This window comes from Pan troglodytes, chromosome 14 (genome assembly GCF_028858775.2).
Source record: "Pan troglodytes isolate AG18354 chromosome 14, NHGRI_mPanTro3-v2.0_pri, whole genome shotgun sequence".
NCBI classification, from domain to species: Eukaryota; Metazoa; Chordata; class Mammalia; order Primates; family Hominidae; genus Pan; species Pan troglodytes.
The window spans coordinates 84799788-84806517 of NC_072412.2; positions in this window are offsets into that span (position 1 = coordinate 84799788).

The following is a 6730-nucleotide window of genomic DNA, read 5'->3' on the forward strand; positions in this document are numbered from 1 at the left end:
CAGCGGATCCTCCACCGGGGCCACAGGTGGAGCTGTCTGCCAGTCCGGAGCCCTGCGCCGGCACTCCTCAGCCCTTGGGTGGTTGATGGGACTGGGCGTGGTGGAGCAGGGGGCGGCGCTCGTCGGGGAGGCTCAGGCTGCACAGGAGCCCATGGAGGTGGGGGAGGCTCAAGCATGGCGGGTTGCAGGTCCCAAGACCTGCCCCGCCGGCAGGCAGCTAAGGCCCAGCGAGAAATCCAGGGCAGCGCCGGTGGGCCGGCACTGCTGGGTGACGCAGCCGCTTGCCCGGGTGCTAAGCCCCTCATTGCCCGGGCCAGCAGGGCCTGCCGGCCGCTCAGAGTGCGGGGCCCCACGAACCCACAGCCACCCGGAACTCCTGCTGGCCCGCAAGCACCACGTGCAGCCCCGGTTCCCCCCCCCCCCCCCCCCCCGCCCCCGTGCTTCTCCCTCCACACCACGCAAGCTGAGAGAGCCGGCTCCAACCTCGGTCAGCCCAGGAAGGGACTCCCACAGTGCAGCGGTGGGCTGAAGGGCTCCTCAAGTGCTGCCAAAGTGGAAGCCCAGACAGAGGAGGCGCCTAGAGGGAGCGAGGGCTGTGAAGGCTGCCAGCACGCTGTCACCTCTCAATTGCACCACTGCACTCCAGCCTAGGACTGAGCGAGACTCTATCTCAAAAAGAACAAAAAACGGCCTGGAGCGGTGGCTCACGCCTGTAATCCCAGGACTTTGGGAGGCTGAGGAGGGCAGATCTCGAGGTCAGGAGAGCGAGACCATCCTGGCTAACATGGTGAAACCCCGTCTCTACTAAAAATACAAAAAATTAGCCGGGCGTGATGGCGGGCGCCTGTAGTCCCAGCTACTCTGGAGGCTGAGGCAGGAGAACGGCGTGAACCCGGGAGGCAGAGCTTGCAGTGAGCCGAGATTGCGACACCACACTCCAGCCTGGGCGACAGAGCTAGACTCCATCTCAAAAAATAAAATAAAATAAAACAATCAAGAAAAAAGAAGTAGCTGATTCCAGTTGCTTGTCTTAATGGCCCAGATATATGCATTCAAGTAACTTTTTTGACATTATGGATTTAAACTTATTACTCCTATACCCAGACTAATTTCAAACAAAGCCATCAAACAAAAATAAGATTAGATAAAGAACACCCTGAGGATAACACTTATCTCACTCAACCCTAAAGAGTAAGCCTCATATTGCCCTAAAACCAAGTTCGAAAGTTTGGGATTCATTTCCGTAAATCCATTATTACTCCAAGGAAGTAATTATAATTTCAGCAAGGTTGTAGAATGAGTACTGGCAGTGCCTGAAAATGCATTTATCCATTTAACAAATATGTATTGAGCACCTAAATACATTAGGCAATGTTCTAGGCAACAAAATTATTTTAAGATAGAAAAGTAAATTGGTAGACTCTGAAATTTGCTGCCAACACCTGAATGAGCAACTATTCTCTCCTTTTTCATGCTGTTACACTACTATTTTTGCAATTTGCCTTTTTATTTATTGCAATGTATTTTTCTGATTTGACTAATGCATGTTATATGAGGCTGCAGTACAGTTAGGACTATTCTCAAAGAGCATAGAAAATCACCGATTTGATGTAATACTGATGGCTTGGTGCACATACGACACTTCATTGAATGCTGCCAATGTGTGACAGCCACTAATAATCAAAAATACAGTTAGCATATACAGAAGTCTTAAAGGAAATGATAGAGCTAAGTTATCATCCCTCCTACCAAAACCAAGAGAGGAATAGGATGCTCTCAATCCTTTTCCCTCATCAGTTTTTTACCCTCTTTCCTGCTACCTGGAGTGCAGGAGAAAAGTGAGGTATTGCTGTGTATCCAGAGCAACAGCCCCACACAGTGCCCCTTTCCAAGATCGGTAATCTGATAGCAGTCATCCTGACACATCAATCTGCTCTCCCCACGCACAGGACTGAACTGGGTTTTCAAAGTCTGCAAAAAACTATCATGCATAAACACTATTGAGAAAAACGGGTAGAGACTCCCCAATTCACTGGAGCATTAAGTCAAGGTTTGACCATGTGGGGAAGCTGAAGGCCAATTTGGATGTTCAGCAATTTACAACTACTGTACCCACCCTCCTTTTTGGTGACTTTGTTCTTTCTCCATTATTTCCAAGGTCTTCACTTTCTATTGATAACCTTACTTTATCGAAGTTCTTGGTTCAAGTTTCATCATTTGTTCAGTAAACATGTTTTTTTGCAGAGCAGTTTGTGCAATGCCTGGTACTAAACATGGGAATCAATAACACAGAGAGACATGAAGATTTCAGTGCTCAAGGAGATTCACCCCTGGGTCACAAACAGCCCTGTTGAGACCCTAGGTCTTTTAGAGCTGTGTCCTCTTCCTAAAGGCCTGCTGCTGCTTCTCACCTTTATTTACTACCCTCACACCGCTCCAGAGTGAGGCTATTGTGGGGGCCCATTTACTGCCTAACTCACAGTCCCCCATCCTCCCTGTCAGTCTTCCTCTGCCTCAGGAAGCCAAGACTGCTGCTGAGTCCTGCTAAAGTTTCTTTTTGTCACCATGTTCATTAAAAAGAAATTAAGTCCAAGACTTAATTCCTGCTCCCTCAAAGCCTAGAGCATAACAAAGAGCTTATTCTACAGAAATTAAAAGCATAGAAGTTACAGAAGTACTAAGTTCAGGTTTTTCATGTTTCCTAGATCAATGGAAGGAAGAGGCTCTCCCTGTGGAAATTAATTCAATTTTAATTCTATTTATATTAATAGTCTATTTTTCTCAGGGAAGAAAGATAACACTTCTAGAAGGAACATCTCTAAAAACTTATCTCCCTTTCTCTCCCCCTGACCCCAACTGAATGTACTGAGTTAATCTCTGTTGATGAAATGTTAAATTCCTCCAGATTACCCAAACTTCACTAGGTAGGCCCCAAGCCCCTGTACTGATTCTTATAACACCGTATCCTCTCCTATTTACCACTTACCATAGCTGATATTTAATTTGTGTTTGCGTGATTCTTTCATTAATGTCCATTTCCCCTCCTAGATTCTAAGTCTCACGAGACCAGAGAGTCTGCATTTTTCTCCTTTTTTTCCTCTCTTCTTTTTCTTTTCTTTTTTTCTTCTTTTTTTCTAACCATCACATCTCCAATGCCAAGCACAGAGGTGGTACATTGTAGGTGCTCATTAATTAACCCAACAACAATCTATATATGAATTAACTAATTATGTTTATGTCTCTACCTCGAGACCCTAATTTGAACAAGAGTCACTGTTTTGACCGATTGATTGATCAACCTTGGGCCATCAGGAAAAACATCACAGCCTTCAAGTGTCTTTACTGTTTGACAGAAAAGCGACATTTGTTTAAATTCCAGAAAATAAGGGCTGGGCTTTTTGGCCCCAACAAATTTGTCTAAACATGAATCAATTCTCAGTCTCTGAGATCCCCAGAGAAGTGATAAGGCCCTGGAATCTGGAAGAACCAAGTTACAGGATTAGAATGTAGAACCCACCAGGTAAACGATGCTTCTCCATGATCTAAGAGGAGTCTTTAACACTTTTAGTCCATGCCGTTTCTCTAAGTCTTTAGGACTGGTCTGGATTTAGGAGATAATGTGTAAAAATGCTGGACCAATAAAGTAATGAAAGACCAGGTTCCAGCTTTGCTTCAATCTTTTAGCAACATTGTGATCCTGAGCAAATCACTCAACTTCCTTAACATTTTAATTTATCTACTGGTATTAATAGAATGCAGTGAATAATGCCTCCCTTGAGCATCCATAGGATTGCCACAAGGTTAACATGGGACAATACATATACAAAACAGACTGAACAAGCAGAATGCTTGCAATGTAAGCCAAAAGCATCTTCTGCATCTTTTCTGTTTTCAATCTGCCTCATTAAAACTTCTCAATGGGGCCGGGTGCAGTGGCTCACGCCTGTAATCCCAACACTTTGGGTGGCTGCGGGGGGTAGGGGCAGGGATGGACCACAAGGTCAGGAGTTCAAGACCAGCCTGCCCAACATGGTGAAACCCCATCTCTACTAAAAATACAAAAATTAGCTGGGCGTGGTGGCGCACATCTGTAATCCCAGCTACTCAGGAGACTGAGGCAGAAGAATCGCTTGAACCCGGGAGGCGGAGTTTGCAGTGAGCCGAGATCATGCCACTGTACTCCAGCCTGGGCAACAGAGTCAGACTCCGTCTCAAAAAAAAAAAAAAAAACTTCTCAGTGAACTCAACACAGGCAGCTTATCACTTGCCACTGGATAAAAATGCAGGCAAAGCCCAAGACTTTGCAGGTCACTCCTAGATAGTGTGAAGTCTTGCAGATGCTTTAATTCACAAACCAAACATTAATTCAGTAATTAAATTTCTAGTCTCATTTGTTAATCAACACTTCAAACTTGATTTAGAATTAAGAAAACTTTTCCTGTCCCCAGAAGCACCCTGTTGCCTGCAGGTGGGATCACTGGAGCTGATCACACACAGCTTCTCCCCATCTTGAAATGGGGTATGTAGCTTCTCTCATTCCCTCACTCACCTCTTCTGCTTTTTCCTCTTCTCTGTTGCTAACCCTCTCTCCCATTTCTTCTCTCTGTCTTGCTAATTTTCTTCTTTACTTGCCAGACATGTTTTTGAAAGAGAGAAAGAAAAAAATGGATTAGGATAGAGTACTTACTGCTTGACTGGTACTGTCAATGAAGGCTTCTCAATGTCTGGGCTGGGGAAGTGTTTAAGGAGCACTTATTCTCACACAGAGTACTTTCACACATGTAACAGAAAGTCCCATGCACTGAGTACCTCTCCTGAAGTTCTTTCGACACTAACCATGCATTCTACTTCCTCGGCTGCTGTGCTACCTCAGTCCCCAGTTTGCTGACTGGTACCTGCCAAACAAATTTTCTCCATGGAAATTTCATTGCCTTTCCACAGAGATCCTCTTGAGTAGAATTTTCTAAACTTTCTTTTAGGAACATGAGTGGTCATTCCTGAAAAAGAGAGAATGAGACAGTGAACTCTCATGCACTGTTATCCAGTTGCAACAATTATCAGCATTTTTACCTATTGTTATTTCCCTGGGATATTTTTAAGCAAATCTCAGATTTTCTGTATTTCACTGGGTATTTTTTTTTTTTTTTTTTGGAGACAGAGTCTTGCTCTATCACCCAGGCTGGAGTGCAGTGGCATGATCTCAGCTCACTACAACCTCTGCCTCTCAGGTTCAAGTGATTCTCTTGCCTCAGCCTCCTGAGTAGTTGGGATTACAGGTGCATGCCACCACACCCAGCTAATTTTTGTATTTTTAGTAGAGACGGGGTTTCGCCATGTTGGCCAGGCTGGTCTCAAACTCCTGACCCCAGGTGATCAACCCACCTCAGCCTCCCAAAGTGCTGTGATTACATGCATGAGCCACCATGCCCAGCCCACTGGGTGTAATTTAAAATGGCTCCAGGCTAGCTCTTTCTCCCAACTGGCCCTCATCTGGCCCAAAGGAAACACTCACAAACTTTCTGTGCTGACCAACTTTGGGGTGCAAGCCAATCCCCCAGCAGCACTCTTCTTCACTCTGTTGCCAAAACAGTTCAATGGTCCTTCTTTCTTGCCATCTAGATTTCCAAGGCGGTATGTCAGAGTGCATAGCTAACTGCAGGAGCTGTGCAGTAAGTGCTATAGGTAGACTTCAGGCCAGGGCTTAGAAAATAGCACTTATCTACATTCCTCCCTCTTGCAGAGAAAACGATGCACAGGATAGCTCTCTCGGAAAAAGAAAAAAAAAAAAAGAAAAGAAAAATCTCAGTATACTATCTCTCAATACTTTTATATCCGAACTTTAAGTTATCTTCAGTGGGTAAAATAGTTCAAGAGACTCCTAACCAGTTTTCTGATGCCTCCTTCATAAATTCTGTATATTGTCCACCATATCCAACAGGACACAGAAATTATTGTGACTTGGTGTCTTGCTCAAAACTTTAATAGTCTGATTTAACTTAGATCCAAAAGGGTAAGCTACAAAGTGATTCCCCATCTCTACAAAAAACAGAATAATTAGCTGGGCATGGTGGCACATACCTGTAGTCCCAGCTACTCAAGAGGCTGATGTGGGAGGATGTCTTGAGCCTAGGAGTTCAAGGCTGCAGTGAGCCATGATTGCATCACTATTGCAGCCTGAGGAACAAAGACTCTGTCTCAAAAGATTAAATTTAATTTAATTTGAATTAAATTTAATTTGAAATAAGAACGAAGAAGTTTCACACAGTACATACCTAACTGTATTTGTTTCAATGACATTGATGCTAATAGAATTTTATTTTATCTTCCAGTACTTTAATTATCCTAAATGATAGATATTTGTAAATTTTTCCACTTATAGCTACTACCAAGACACTTTATCCTACATTAACCTGTCAGTGGTAAATTATTATTGGTTTCCCACTTAATTCTATTAGTATTCTTACTTTTGAAATTAAAATATGATTATCTGTGGAGAGGGTCATGCTTTTGATATTAAATATGATTAGCTTCTGGAAAAGTGATTAGCTACATTTATGTTCTATTGCCACAATTCCACTGAGATTTGCAACCTATTAACCCATGATACAGCTAAAACTGAATCATTGTATGATAATGAATACGTTCACATGCCATTGGCTGATTTGTTTCAGGTATAGAGAAGCATAATTTGCAGATGTGGGTGACATAGAAGACTACCTGAACTTTCTGC